The sequence below is a fragment of the Dermacentor variabilis genome, chromosome 2 (assembly GCF_050947875.1).
Source record: "Dermacentor variabilis isolate Ectoservices chromosome 2, ASM5094787v1, whole genome shotgun sequence".
Taxonomy (NCBI): domain Eukaryota; kingdom Metazoa; phylum Arthropoda; class Arachnida; order Ixodida; family Ixodidae; genus Dermacentor; species Dermacentor variabilis.
Window position 1 is genome coordinate 167153041 of NC_134569.1, and position 17333 is coordinate 167170373.

Consider the following 17333-nt stretch of genomic DNA (forward strand, 5'->3'; position numbering starts at 1 on the left):
TAGATGCCGCCGAACGCGAAAAATGAACGATTAGGCAAACAAAAATTTGCCCCACAACATTGAAAAAGTGGCACTGAGAATTCATTTTTGCGACGAAAATTGAAGTGACTCGAAAGCGCCGGTACTCAGCACATATATTGCCAGGCATGCATAAACGCCACCGGATGCGAAAAACGAACGATTAGACGAACAAATATTTTCCCCACTACATTGAAAAAGTGGCACTGAGAATTCATTTTTTCGACAAAAAGTCAAGTGTCTCGAAAGCGTCGGTATTCAGCCCATATATTGGCAGGCATGCATAGACGCCGCCAAACGGGAAAAATAAACGATTAGGCACACAAAAATTTTCCCCACAACATTGAAAAAGTGGCACTGAGAAGTCATTTTTGCGACGAAAATTGAAGTGTCTCGAAAGCGTTGATACTCAGCACATATATTGCCAGGCATACATAGACGCCGCCGAACGCGAAAATGAACCATTAGGCAAACAAAAATTTTCCCCTCAACATTGAAAAAGTGGCACTGAGAATTCATTTTTGCGACGAAAATTGAAATGTCTCGAAAGCGCCGGTACTCAGTACATATTTTGCCAGGCATGCATAGACGCCGCCAAACGCGAAAAATGAACGATTAGGCAAACAAAAATTTGCCCCACAACATTGAAAAAGTGGCACTGAGAATTCATTTTTGCGACGAAAATTGAAGTGTCTCGAATGCGCCGGTACTCAGCACATATTTTGCCAGGCATGCATAAACGCCACCGGATGCGAAAAACGAACGATTAGACGAACAAATATTTTCCCCACTACATTGAAAAAGTGGCACTAAGAATTCATTTTTTCGACAAAAAGTCAAGTGCCTCGAAAGCGTCGGTATTCAGCCCATATATTGCCAGGCATGCATAGACGCCGCCGAACGGGAAAAATGAATGATTAGGCACACAAAAATTTTCCCCACAATATTGAAAAAGTGGGACTGAGAATTCATTTTTGCGACAAAATTTGAAGTGTCTCGAAAGCGTTGGTACTCAGCACATATATTGCCAGGCATGCATAGACGCCGCCGAACGGGAAAAATGAACGATTAGGCACAGAAAAATTTTCCCCACAACGTTGAAAAAGTGGCACTGAGAATTCATTTTTGCGACGAAAATTGAAGTGTCTCGAAAGTGTCGGTACTCAGCACATATATTCCAAGCCATGCATAGAGGGCGCCTAACGCGAAAGATGAACGATTAGGCACACAAAAATTTTCCCCACAACATTGGAAAAGTGGCGCTAAGAATTCGGTTTGGCGACGAACATTGAAGTGTCTCGAAATCGTCCCTAATCAGCACATATATTGCCAGGAATGCATAGACGCCGCCGAACGCCAAAAATGAACGATTAGGCAAACAAAAATTTTCCCCACAACATTGAAAAAGTGGCACATAGAATTCATTTTTGCTACGAACATTGAAGTGTCTCGAAATCGTCCCTAATCAGCACATATATTGCTAGGCATGCATTGACGCCGCCGAACGCGAAAAATGAATGATTAGTCAAACAAAAATTTTCCCCACAACATTGAAAAAGTGGCACTGAAAATTCATTTTTCCGACGAAAATTGAAGTGTCTCGAATGCGCCGGTACTCAGTACATGTATTCCGAGGCATGCATAGATGCCGCCAAACGCGAAAAATGAACGATTAGGCACACAAAAATTTTCCCCACAACATGAAAAAGTGGGACTGAGAATTCATTGTTGCGACAAAATTTGAAGTGTCTCGAAAGCGTTGGTACTCAGCACATATATTGCCAGGCATGCATAGACCCCGCCGAACGCGAAAAATGAACGATTAGGCACACAAAAATTTTCCCCACAACATTGAAAAAGTGGCACTGAAAATTCATTTTTGTGACGGAAATTGAAGTGTCTCGAATGCGCCGGTACTCAGCACATATATTGCCAGGCATCCATAGACCCCGCCGAACGCGAAAAATGACCGATTAGGCACACCAAAATTTTCCCCACAACATTGAAAAAGTGGGACTGAGAATTCATTTTTGCGACAAAATTTGAACTGTCTCGAGAGCGACGGTACTCAGCACATATATTGCCAGGCATGCATAGACGTCGCCGAACGCGAAAAAATGAACAACTAGGCACACAAAAATTTTCCCCACAACATTGCAAATGTGGCACGGAGAATTAATTTTTGCGACGAAAATTGAAGTGTCTCGAAAGCATCGGTACTCAGCAAATATATTGCCAGGCATGCATACACGCCGCCGAACGCGAAAAATGAACGATTAGTCACACAAAAATTTTCCCCACAACATTCAAAAAGTGGCACTGAGATTTTATTTTTGCGACGAAAATTGAAGTTTCTCGAGAGCGCCGGTACTCAGCACATGTATTCCGAGGCATGCATAGACGCAGCCGAACGTGAAAAGTGAACGATTAGGCACACAAAAATTTTCCCCACAACATGTAAAAAGTGGCACTGAGAATTAATTTTTGCGACGAAAATGGAAGTGTCTCGAAGGCGCCGGTTCTCAGCACATATATTCCCAGGCATGCTTAGATGGCCCCTAACGCGAAAAATGAACGATTAGGCAAACAACAATATTCCCCAGAACATTGAAAAAGTGGCACTGAGAATTCATTTGTGCGATGAAAATTGAAGTGTCTCGAAAGGGCCGGTACTCAGCACACATATTTCCAGGCATGCATAGACGCCGCCGAACGGGAAAAATAAACGATTAGGCACACAAAAATTTTCCCCACAACATTGAAAAAGTGGCACTGAGAAGTCATTTTTGCGACGAAAATTGAAGTGTCTCGAAAGCGTTGATACTCAGTACATATATTGCCAGGCATGCATAGACGCCGCCAAACGCGAAAAATGAACGATTAGGCACACAAAAATTTTCCCCACAACATTGAAAAAGTGGCACTGAGAAGTCATTTTTGCGACGAAAATTGAAGTGTCTCGAAAGCGTTGATACTCAGCACATATATTGCCAGGCATGCATAGACGCCGCCAAACGCGAAAAACGAACGATTAGGCAAACAAATATTTTCCCCACAACATTGAAAAAGTGGCACTGAGAATTCATTTTTGCGACGAAAATTGAAGTGTCTCGAAAGCGCCGGTACTCAGCACATATATTGCCAGGCATGCATAAACGCCACCGGATGCGAAAAACGAACGATTAGACGAACAAATATTTTCCCCACTACATTGAAAAAGTGGCACTGATAATTCATTTTTTCGACAAATAATAATAATATTTGAGGTTTTACGTGCCAAAACCACTTTCTGATTATGAGGCACGCCGTAGTGGAGGACTCCGGAAATTTTGACCACCTGGGGTTCTTTAACGTGCACCTAAATCTAAGCACACGGGTGTTTTCGCATTTCGCCCCCATCGAAATGCGGCCGCCATGGCCGGGATTCGATCCCGCGACCTCGTGCTCAGCAGCCCAACACCATAGCCACTGAGCAACCACGGCGGGTATTTTTTCGACAAAAAGTCAAGTGTCTCGAAAGCGTCGGTATTCAGCCCATATATTGGCAGGCATGCATAGACGCCGCCGAACGGGAAAAATGAATGATTAGGCACACAAACATTTTCCCCGCAAGATTGAAAAAGTGGCACTGAAAATTCATTTTTGCGACAAAAATTGAAGTGTCTCGAAAGCGTTGGTACTCAGCACATGTATTCTGAGGCATGCATAGACGCAGCCGAACGTGAAAAATGAACGATTAGGCACACAAAAACTTTCCCCACAACATGTAAAAAGTGGCACTGAGAATTAATTTTTGCGACGAAAATTGAAGTGTCTCGAAAGCGCCGGTTCTCAGCACATATATTGCCAGGCACGCATAGACGTCGCCGAACGCGAAAAAGTGAACGATTAGGCACACAAAAATTTTCCCCACAACATTGCAAAAGTCGCACGGAGAATTCATTTTTTCGACGAAAATTGAAGTGTCTCGAAAGCGTCGGTACTCAGCACATATATTCCCAGGCATTCTTAGATGGCCCCTAACGCGAAAAATGAACGATTAGGCAAACAACAATATTCCCCAGAACATTGAAAAAGTGGCACTGAGAATTCATTTTTGCGATGAAAATTGAAGTGTCTCGAAAGCGCCGGTACTCAGCACACATATTTCCAGGCATGCATAGACGCCGCCGAACGGGAAAAATAAACGATTAGGCACACAAAAATTTTCCCCACAACATTGAAAAAGTGGCACTGAGAAGTCATTTTTGCGACGAAAATTGAAGTGTCTCGAAAGCGTTGATACTCAGTACCTATATTGCCAGGCATGCATAGACGCCGCCAAACGCGAAAAATGAACGATTAGGCAAACAAAAATTTTCCCCACAACATTGAAAAAGTGGCACTGAGAATTCATTTTTGCGACGAAAATTGAAGTGTCTCGAAAGCGCCGGTACTCAGCACATATATTGCCAGGCATGCATAAACGCCACCGGATGCGAAAAACGAACGATTAGACGAACAAATATTTTCCCCACTACATTGAAAAAGTGGCACTGAGAATTCATTTTTTCGACAAAAAGTCAAGTGTCTCGAAAGCGTTTGTATTCAGCCCATATATTGGCAGGCATGCATAGACGCCGCCGAACGGGAAAAATGAATGATTAGGCACACAAAAATTTTCCCCACAACATTGAAAAAGTGGCACTGAGAATTCATTTTTGCGACGAAAATTGAAGTGTCTCGAAAGCGTCGGTACTCAGCACATATATTGCCAGGCATGCATAGACGCCGCCGAACGGGAAAATGAATGATTAGGCACACAAAAATTTTCCCCACAATATTGAAAAAGTGGGACTGAGAATTCATTTTTGCGACAAAATTTGAAGTGTCTCGAAAGCATTGGTACTCAGCACATATATTGCCAGGCATGCATAGACGCCGCCGAACGGGAAAAATGAACGATTAGGCACAGAAAAATTTTCCCCGCAAGATATAAAAAGTGGCACTGAGAATTCATTTTTGCGACAAAAATTGAAGTGTCTCGAAAGCGTCGGTACTCAGCACATATATTGCCAGGCATGCATAGACGCCGCCGAACGGGAAAAATGAATGATTAGGCACACAAAAATTTTCCCCACAATATTGAAAAAGTGGGACTGAGAATTCATTTTTGCGACAAAATTTGAAGTGTCTCGAAAGCGTTGGTACTCAGCACATGTATTCCGAGGCATGCATAGACGCAGCCGAACGTGAAAAATGAACGATTAGGCACACAAAAACTTTCCCCACAACATGTAAAAAGTGGCACTGAGAATTAATTTTTGCGACGAAAATTGAAGTGTCTCGAAAGCGCCGGTTCTCAGCACATATATTGCCAGGCACGCATAGACGTCGCCGAACGCGAAAAAGTGAACGATTAGGCACACAAAAATTTTCCCCACAACATTGCAAAAGTCGCACGGAGAATTCATTTTTTCGACGAAAATTGAAGTGTCTCGAAAGCGTCGGTACTCAGCACATATATTCCCAGGCATGCTTAGATGGCCCCTAACGCGAAAAATGAACGATTAGGCAAACAACAATATTACCCAGAACATTGAAAAAGTGGCACTGAGAATTCATTTTTGCGATGAAAATTGAAGTGTCTCGAAAGCGCCGGTACTCAGCACACATATTTCCAGGCATGCATAGACGCCGCCGAACGGGAAAAATAAACGATTAGGCACACAAAAATTTTCCCCACAACATTGAAAAAGTGGCACTGAGAAGTCATTTTTGCGACGAAAATTGAAGTGTCTCGAAAGCGTTGATACTCAGTACCTATATTGCCAGGCATGCATAGACGCCGCCAAACGCGAAAAATGAACGATTAGGCACACAAAAATTTTCCCCACAACATTGAAAAAGTGGCACTGAGAAGTCATTTTTGCGTCGAAAATTGAAGTGTCTCGAAAGCGTTGATACTCAGCACATATATTGCCAGGCATGCATAGACGCCGCCGAACGCGAAAATGAACCATTAGGCAAACAAAAATTTTCCCCTCAACATTGAAAAAGTGGCACTGAGAATTCATTTTTGCGACGAAAATTGATGTCTCGAAAGCGTCGGTACTCAGTACATATATTGCCAGGCATGCATAGACGCCGCCAAACGCGAAAAATGAACGATTAGGCAAACAAAAATTTTCCCCACAACATTGAAAAAGTGGCACTGAGAATTCATTTTTGCGACGAAAATTGAAGTGTCTCGAAAGCGCCGGTACTCAGCACATATATTGCCAGGCATGCATAAACGCCACCGGATGCTAAAAACGAACGATTAGACGAACAAATATTTTCCCCACTACATTGAAAAAGTGGCACTGAGAATTCATTTTTTCGACAAAAAGTCAAGTGTCTCGAAAGCGTCGGTATTCAGCCCATAAATTGGCAGGCATGCATAGACGCCGCCGAACGGGAAAAATGAATGATTAGGCACACAAAAATTTTCCCCACAAGATTGAAAAAGTGGCACTGAGAATTCATTTTTGCGACAAAAATTGAAGTGTCTCGAAAGCGTCGGTACTCAGCACATATATTGCCAGGCATGCATAGACGCCGCCGAACGGGAAAAATGAATGATTAGGCACACAAAAATTTTCCCCACAATATTGAAAAAGTGGGACTGAGAATTCATTTTTGCGATGAAAATTGAAGTCTCTCGAAAGCGCCGGTACTCAGCACACATATTTCCAGGCATGCATAGACGCCGCCGAACGGGAAAAATAAACGATTAGGCACACAAAAATTTTCCCCACAACGTTGAAAAAGTGGCACTGAGAAGTCATTTTTGCGACGAAAATTGAAGTGTCTCGAAAGCGTTGATACTCAGCACATATATTGCCAGGCATGCATAGACGCCGCCGAACGCGAAAATGAACCATTAGGCAAACAAAAATTTTCCCCTCAACATTGAAAAAGTGGCACTGAGAATTCATTTTTGCGACGAAAATTGAAATGTCTCGAAAGCGACGGTACTCAGTACATATATTGCCAGGCATGCATAGACGCCGCCAAACGCGAAAAATGAACGATTAGGCAAACAAAAATTTTCCCCACAACATTGAAAAAGTGGCACTGAGAATTCATTTTTGCGACGAAAATTGAAGTGTCTCGAAAGCGCCGGTACTCAGCACATATATTGCCAGGCATGCATAAACGCCACCGGATGCGAAAAACGAACGATTAGACGAACAAATATTTTCCCCACTACATTGAAAAAGTGGCACTGATAATTCATTTTTTCGACAAATAATAATAATATTTGAGGTTTTACGTGCCAAAACCACTTTCTGATTATGAGGCACGCCGTAGTGGAGGACTCCGGAAATTTTGACCACCTGGGGTTCTTTAACGTGCACCTAAATCTAAGCACACGGGTGTTATCGCATTTCGCCCCCATCGAAATGCGGCCGCCATGGCCGGGATTCGATCCCGCGACCTCGTGCTCAGCAGCCCAACACCATAGCCACTGAGCAACCACGGCGGGTATTTTTTCGACAAAAAGTCAAGTGTCTCGAAAGCGTCGGTATTCAGCCCATATATTGGCAGGCATGCATAGACGCCGCCGAACGGGAAAAATGAATGATTAGGCACACAAAAATTTTCCCCGCAAGATTGAAAAAATGGCACTGAGAATTCATTTTTGCGACAAAAATTGAAGTGTCTCGAAAGCGTTGGTACTCAGCACATGTATTCCGAGGCATGCATAGACGCAGCCGAACGTGAAAAATGAACGATTAGGCACACAAAAACTTTCCCCACAACGTGTAAAAAGTGGCACTGAGAATTAATTTTTGCGACGAAAATTGAAGTGTCTCGAAAGCGCCGGTTCTCAGCACATATATTGCCAGGCACGCATAGACGTCGCCGAACGCGAAAAAGTGAACGATTAGGCACACAAAAATTTTCCCCACAACATTGCAAAAGTCGCACGGAGAATTCATTTTTTCGACGAAAATTGAAGTGTCTCGAAAGCGTCGGTACTCAGCACATATATTCCCAGGCATGCTTAGATGGCCCCTAACGCGAAAAATGAACGATTAGGCAAACAACAATATTCCCCAGAACATTGAAAAAGTGGCACTGAGAATTCATTTTTGCGATGAAAATTGAAGTGTCTCGAAAGCGCCGGTACTCAGCACACATATTTCCAGGCATGCATAGACGCCGCCGAACGGGAAAAATAAACGATTAGGCACACAAAAATTTTCCCCACAACATTGAAAAAGTGGCACTGAGAAGTCATTTTTGCGACGAAAATTGAAGTGTCTCGAAAGCGTTGATACTCAGTACATATATTGCCAGGCATGCATAGACGCCGCCAAACGCGAAAAATGAACGATTAGGCAAACAAAAATTTTCCCCACAACATTGAAAAAGTGGCACTGAGAATTCATTTTTGCGACGAAAATTGAAGTGTCTCGAAAGCGCCGGTACTCAGCACATATATTGCCAGGCATGCATAAACGCCACCGGATGCGAAAAACGAACGATTAGACGAACAAATATTTTCCCCACTACATTGAAAAAGTGGCACTGATAATTCATTTTTTCGACAAATAATAATAATATTTGAGGTTTTACGTGCCAAAACCACTTTCTGATTATGAGGCACGCCGTAGTGGAGGACTCCGGAAATTTTGACCACCTGGGGTTCTTTAACGTGCACCTAAATCTAAGCACACGGGTGTTTTCGCATTTCGCCCCCATCGAAATGCGGCCGCCATGGCCGGAATTCGATCCCGCGACCTCGTGCTCAGCAGCCCAACACCATAGCCACTGAGCAACCACGGCGGGTATTTTTTCGACAACAAGTCAAGTGTCTCGAAAGCGTCGGTATTCAGCCCATATATTGGCAGGCATGCATAGACGCCGCCGAACGGGAAAAATGAATGATTAGGCACACAAAAATTTTCCCCGCAAGATTGAAAAAGTGGCACTGAGAATTCATTTTTGCGACAAAAAGTCAAGTGTCTCGAAAGCGTTGGTATTCAGCCCATATATTGGCAGGCATGCATAGACGCCGCCGAACGGGAAAAATGAATGATTAGGCACACAAAAATTTTCCCCGCAAGATTGAAAAAGTGGCACTGAGAATTCATTTTTGCGATGAAAATTGAAGTGTCTCGAAAGCGCCGGTACTCAGCACACATATTTCCAGGCATGCATAGACGCCGCCGAACGGGAAAAATAAACGATTAGGCACACAAAAATTTTCCCCACAACATTGAAAAAGTGGCACTGAGAAGTCATTTTTGCGTCGAAAATTGAAGTGTCTCGAAAGCGTTGATACTCAGCACATATATTGCCAGGCATGCATAGACGCCGCCGAACGCGAAAATGAACCATTAGGCAAACAAAAATTTTCCCCTCAACATTGAAAAAGTGGCACTGAGAATTCATTTTTGCGACGAAAATTGATGTCTCGAAAGCGTCGGTACTCAGTACATATATTGCCAGGCATGCATAGACGCCGCCAAACGCGAAAAATGAACGATTAGGCAAACAAAAATTTTCCCCACAACATTGAAAAAGTGGCACTGAGAATTCATTTTTGCGACGAAAATTGAAGTGTCTCGAAAGCGCCGGTACTCAGCACATATATTGCCAGGCATGCATAAACGCCACCGGATGCTAAAAACGAACGATTAGACGAACAAATATTTTCCCCACTACATTGAAAAAGTGGCACTGAGAATTCATTTTTTCGACAAAAAGTCAAGTGTCTCGAAAGCGTCGGTATTCAGCCCATAAATTGGCAGGCATGCATAGACGCCGCCGAACGGGAAAAATGAATGATTAGGCACACAAAAATTTTCCCCACAAGATTGAAAAAGTGGCACTGAGAATTCATTTTTGCGACAAAAATTGAAGTGTCTCGAAAGCGTCGGTACTCAGCACATATATTGCCAGGCATGCATAGACGCCGCCGAACGGGAAAAATGAATGATTAGGCACACAAAAATTTTCCCCACAATATTGAAAAAGTGGGACTGAGAATTCATTTTTGCGACAAAATTTGAAGTGTCTCGAAAGCGTTGGTACTCAGCACATGTATTCCGAGGCGTGCATAGACGCAGCCGAACGTGAAAAATGAACGATTAGGCACACAAAAATTTTCCCCACAACATGTAAAAAGTGGCACTGAGAATTAATTTTTGCGACGAAAATTGAAGTGTCTCGAAAGCGCCGGTTCTCAGCACATATATTGCCAGGCACGCATAGACGTCGCCGAACGCGAAAAAGTGAACGATTAGGCACACAAAAATTTTCCCCAAAACATTGCAAAAGTCGCACGGAGAATTCATTTTTTCGACGAAAATTGAAGTGTCTCGAAAGCGTCGGTACTCAGCACATATATTCCCAGGCATGCTTAGATGGCCCCTAACGCGAAAAATGAACGATTAGGCAAACAACAATATTCCCCAGAACATTGAAAAAGTGGCACTGAGAATTCATTTTTGCGATGAAAATTGAAGTCTCTCGAAAGCGCCGGTACTCAGCACACATATTTCCAGGCATGCATAGACGCCGCCGAACGGGAAAAATAAACGATTAGGCACACAAAAATTTTCCCCACAACGTTGAAAAAGTGGCACTGAGAAGTCATTTTTGCGACGAAAATTGAAGTGTCTCGAAAGCGTTGATACTCAGCACATATATTGCCAGGCATGCATAGACGCCGCCGAACGCGAAAATGAACCATTAGGCAAACAAAAATTTTCCCCTCAACATTGAAAAAGTGGCACTGAGAATTCATTTTTGCGACGAAAATTGAAATGTCTCGAAAGCGACGGTACTCAGTACATATATTGCCAGGCATGCATAGACGCCGCCAAACGCGAAAAATGAACGATTAGGCAAACAAAAATTTTCCCCACAACATTGAAAAAGTGGCACTGAGAATTCATTTTTGCGACGAAAATTGAAGTGTCTCGAAAGCGCCGGTACTCAGCACATATATTGCCAGGCATGCATAAACGCCACCGGATGCGAAAAACGAACGATTAGACGAACAAATATTTTCCCCACTACATTGAAAAAGTGGCACTGATAATTCATTTTTTCGACAAATAATAATAATATTTGAGGTTTTACGTGCCAAAACCACTTTCTGATTATGAGGCACGCCGTAGTGGAGGACTCCGGAAATTTTGACCACCTGGGGTTCTTTAACGTGCACCTAAATCTAAGCACACGGGTGTTTTCGCATTTCGCCCCCATCGAAATGCGGCCGCCATGGCCGGGATTCGATCCCGCGACCTCGTGCTCAGCAGCCCAACACCATAGCCACTGAGCAACCACGGCGGGTATTTTTTCGACAAAAAGTCAAGTGTCTCGAAAGCGTCGGTATTCAGCCCATATATTGGCAGGCATGCATAGACGCCGCCGAACGGGAAAAATGAATGATTAGGCACACAAAAATTTTCCCCGCAAGATTGAAAAAGTGGCACTGAGAATTCATTTTTGCGACAAAAATTGAAGTGTCTCGAAAGCGTTGGTACTCAGCACATGTATTCCGAGGCATGCATAGACGCAGCCGAACGTGAAAAATGAACGATTAGGCACACAAAAACTTTCCCCACAACGTGTAAAAAGTGGCACTGAGAATTAATTTTTGCGACGAAAATTGAAGTGTCTCGAAAGCGCCGGTTCTCAGCACATATATTGCCAGGCACGCATAGACGTCGCCGAACGCGAAAAAGTGAACGATTAGGCACACAAAAATTTTCCCCACAACATTGCAAAAGTCGCACGGAGAATTCATTTTTTCGACGAAAATTGAAGTGTCTCGAAAGCGTCGGTACTCAGCACATATATTCCCAGGCATGCTTAGATGGCCCCTAACGCGAAAAATGAACGATTAGGCAAACAACAATATTCCCCAGAACATTGAAAAAGTGGCACTGAGAATTCATTTTTGCGATGAAAATTGAAGTGTCTCGAAAGCGCCGGTACTCAGCACACATATTTCCAGGCATGCATAGACGCCGCCGAACGGGAAAAATAAACGATTAGGCACACAAAAATTTTCCCCACAACATTGAAAAAGTGGCACTGAGAAGTCATTTTTGCGACGAAAATTGAAGTGTCTCGAAAGCGTTGATACTCAGTACATATATTGCCAGGCATGCATAGACGCCGCCAAACGCGAAAAATGAACGATTAGGCAAACAAAAATTTTCCCCACAACATTGAAAAAGTGGCACTGAGAATTCATTTTTGCGACGAAAATTGAAGTGTCTCGAAAGCGCCGGTACTCAGCACATATATTGCCAGGCATGCATAAACGCCACCGGATGCGAAAAACGAACGATTAGACGAACAAATATTTTCCCCACTACATTGAAAAAGTGGCACTGATAATTCATTTTTTCGACAAATAATAATAATATTTGAGGTTTTACGTGCCAAAACCACTTTCTGATTATGAGGCACGCCGTAGTGGAGGACTCCGGAAATTTTGACCACCTGGGGTTCTTTAACGTGCACCTAAATCTAAGCACACGGGTGTTTTCGCATTTCGCCCCCATCGAAATGCGGCCGCCATGGCCGGAATTCGATCCCGCGACCTCGTGCTCAGCAGCCCAACACCATAGCCACTGAGCAACCACGGCGGGTATTTTTTCGACAACAAGTCAAGTGTCTCGAAAGCGTTGGTATTCAGCCCATATATTGGCAGGCATGCATAGACGCCGCCGAACGGGAAAAATGAATGATTAGGCACACAAAAATTTTCCCCACAACATTGAAAAAGTGGCACTGAGAATTCATTTTTGCGACGAAAATTGAAGTGTCTCCAAAGCGTCGGTACTCAGCACATATATTGCCAGGCATGCATAGACGCCGCCGAACGGGAAAAATGAATGATTAGGCACACAAAAATTTTCCCCACAATATTGAAAAAGTGGGACTGAGAATTCATTTTTGCGACAAAATTTGAAGTGTCTCGAAAGCATTGGTACTCAGCACATATATTGCCAGGCATGCATAGACGCCGCCGAACGGGAAAAATGAACGATTAGGCACAGAAAAATTTTCCCCGCAAGATATAAAAAGTGGCACTGAGAATTCATTTTTGCGACAAAAATTGAAGTGTCTCGAAAGCGTCGGTACTCAGCACATATATTGCCAGGCATGCATAGACGCCGCCGAACGGGAAAAATGAATGATTAGGCACACAAAAATTTTCCCCACAATATTGAAAAAGTGGGACTGAGAATTCATTTTTGCGACAAAATTTGAAGTGTCTCGAAAGCGTTGGTACTCAGCACATGTATTCCGAGGCATGCATAGACGCAGCCGAACGTGAAAAATGAACGATTAGGCACACAAAAACTTTCCCCACAACATGTAAAAAGTGGCACTGAGAATTAAATTTTGCGACGAAAATTGAAGTGTCTCGAAAGCGCCGGTTCTCAGCACATATATTGCCAGGCACGCATAGACGTCGCCGAACGCGAAAAAGTGAACGATTAGGCACACAAAAATTTTCCCCACAACATTGCAAAAGTCGCACGGAGAATTCATTTTTTCGACGAAAATTGAAGTGTCTCGAAAGCGTCGGTACTCAGCACATATATTCCCAGGCATGCTTAGATGGCCCCTAACGCGAAAAATGAACGATTAGGCAAACAACAATATTACCCAGAACATTGAAAAAGTGGCACTGAGAATTCATTTTTGCGATGAAAATTGAAGTGTCTCGAAAGCGCCGGTACTCAGCACACATATTTCCAGGCATGCATAGACGCCGCCGAACGGGAAAAATAAACGATTAGGCACACAAAAATTTTCCCCACAACATTGAAAAAGTGGCACTGAGAAGTCATTTTTGCGACGAAAATTGAAGTGTCTCGAAAGCGTTGATACTCAGTACATATATTGCCAGGCATGCATAGACGCCGCCAAACGCGAAAAATGAACGATTAGGCACACAAAAATTTTCCCCACAACATTGAAAAAGTGGCACTGAGAAGTCATTTTTGCGTCGAAAATTGAAGTGTCTCGAAAGCGTTGATACTCAGCACATATATTGCCAGGCATGCATAGACGCCGCCGAACGCGAAAATGAACCATTAGGCAAACAAAAATTTTCCCCTCAACATTGAAAAAGTGGCACTGAGAATTCATTTTTGCGACGAAAATTGATATGTCTCGAAAGCGTCGGTACTCAGTACATATATTGCCAGGCATGCATAGACGCCGCCAAACGCGAAAAATGAACGATTAGGCAAACAAAAATTTTCCCCACAACATTGAAAAAGTGGCACTGAGAATTCATTTTTGCGACGAAAATTGAAGTGTCTCGAAAGCGCCGGTACTCAGCACATATATTGCCAGGCATGCATAAACGCCACCGGATGCTAAAAACGAACGATTAGACGAACAAATATTTTCCCCACTACATTGAAAAAGTGGCACTGAGAATTCATTTTTTCGACAAAAAGTCAAGTGTCTCGAAAGCGTCGGTATTCAGCCCATATATTGGCAGGCATGCATAGACGCCGCCGAACGGGAAAAATGAATGATTAGGCACACAAAAATTTTCCCCACAAGATTGAAAAAGTGGCACTGAGAATTCATTTTTGCGACAAAAATTGAAGTGTCTCGAAAGCGTCGGTACTCAGCACATATATTGCCAGGCATGCATAGACGCCGCCGAACGGGAAAAATGAATGATTAGGCACACAAAAATTTTCCCCACAATATTGAAAAAGTGGGACTGAGAATTCATTTTTGCGACAAAATTTGAAGTGTCTCGAAAGCGTTGGTACTCAGCACATGTATTCCGAGGCGTGCATAGACGCAGCCGAACGTGAAAAATGAACGATTAGGCACACAAAAATTTTCCCCACAACATGTAAAAAGTGGCACTGAGAATTAATTTTTGCGACGAAAATTGAAGTGTCTCGAAAGCGCCGGTTCTCAGCACATATATTGCCAGGCACGCATAGACGTCGCCGAACGCGAAAAAGTGAACGATTAGGCACACAAAAATTTTCCCCAAAACATTGCAAAAGTCGCACGGAGAATTCATTTTTTCGACGAAAATTGAAGTGTCTCGAAAGCGTCGGTACTCAGCACATATATTCCCAGGCATGCTTAGATGGCCCCTAACGCGAAAAATGAACGATTAGGCAAACAACAATATTCCCCAGAACATTGAAAAAGTGGCACTGAGAATTCATTTTTGCGATGAAAATTGAAGTGTCTCGAAAGCGCCGGTACTCAGCACACATATTTCCAGGCATGCATAGACGCCGCCGAACGGGAAAAATAAACGATTAGGCACACAAAAATTTTCCCCACAACATTGAAAAAGTGGCACTGAGAAGTCATTTTTGCGACGAAAATTGAAGTGTCTCGAAAGCGTTGATACTCAGCACATATATTGCCAGGCATGCATAGACGCCGCCGAACGCGAAAATGAACCATTAGGCAAACAAAAATTTTCCCCTCAACATTGAAAAAGTGGAACTGAGAATTCATTTTTGCGACGAAAATTGAAATGTCTCGAAAGCGTCGGTACTCAGTACATATATTGCCAGGCATGCATAGACGCCGCTAAACGCGAAAAATGAACGATTAGGCAAACAAAAATTTTCCCCACAACATTGAAAAAGTGGCACTGAGAATTCATTTTTGCGACGAAAATTGAAGTGTCTCGAAAGCGCCGGTACTCAGCACATATATTGCCAGGCATGCATAAACGCCACCGGATGCGAAAAACGAACGATTAGACGAACAAATATTTTCCCCACTACATTGAAAAAGTGGCACTGATAATTCATTTTTTCGACAAATAATAATAATATTTGAGGTTTTGCGTGCCAAAACCACTTTCTGATTATGAGGCACGCCGTAGTGGAGGACTCCGGAAATTTTGACCACCTGGGGTTCTTTAACATGCACCTAAATCTAAGCACACGGGTGTTTTCGCATTTCGCCCCCATCGAAATGCGGCCGCGATGGCCGGGATTCGATCCCGCGACCTCGTGCTCAGCAGCCCAACACCATAGCCACTGAGCAACCACGGCGGGTATTTTTTCGACAAAAAGTCAAGTGTCTCGAAAGCGTCGGTATTCAGCCCATATATTGGCAGGCATGCATAGACGCCGCCGAACGGGAAAAATGAATGATTAGGCACACAAAAATTTTCCCCGCAAGATTGAAAAAGTGGCACTGAGAATTCATTTTTGCGACAAAAATTGAAGTGTCTCGAAAGCGTTGGTACTCAGCACATGTATTCCGAGGCATGCATAGACGCAGCCGAACGTGAAAAATGAACGATTAGGCACACAAAAACTTTCCCCACAACGTGTAAAAAGTGGCACTGAGAATTAATTTTTGCGACGAAAATTGAAGTGTCTCGAAAGCGCCGGTTCTCAGCACATATATTGCCAGGCACGCATAGACGTCGCCGAACGCGAAAAAGTGAACGATTAGGCACACAAAAATTTTCCCCACAACATTGCAAAAGTCGCACGGAGAATTCATTTTTTCGACGAAAATTGAAGTGTCTCGAAAGCGTCGGTACTCAGCACATATATTCCCAGGCATGCTTAGATGGCCCCTAACGCGAAAAATGAACGATTAGGCAAACAACAATATTCCCCAGAACATTGAAAAAGTGGCACTGAGAATTCATTTTTGCGATGAAAATTGAAGTGTCTCGAAAGCGCCGGTACTCAGCACACATATTTCCAGGCATGCATAGACGCCGCCGAACGGGAAAAATAAACGATTAGGCACACAAAAATTTTCCCCACAACATTGAAAAAGTGGCACTGAGAAGTCATTTTTGCGACGAAAATTGAAGTGTCTCGAAAGCGTTGATACTCAGTACATATATTGCCAGGCATGCATAGACGCCGCCAAACGCGAAAAATGAACGATTAGGCAAACAAAAATTTTCCCCACAACATTGAAAAAGTGGCACTGAGAATTCATTTTTGCGACGAAAATTGAAGTGTCTCGAAAGCGCCGGTACTCAGCACATGTATTGCCAGGCATGCATAAACGCCACCGGATGCGAAAAACGAACGATTAGACGAACAAATATTTTCCCCACTACATTGAAAAAGTGGCACTGAGAATTCATTTTTTCGACAAAAAGTCAAGTGTCTCGAAAGCGTTGGTATTCAGCCCATATATTGGCAGGCTTGCATAGACGCCGCCGAACGGGAAAAATGAATGATTAGGCGCACAAAAATTTTCCCCACAACATTGAAAAAGTGGCACTGAGAATTCATTTTTGCGACGAAAATTGAAGTGTCTCCAAAGCGTCG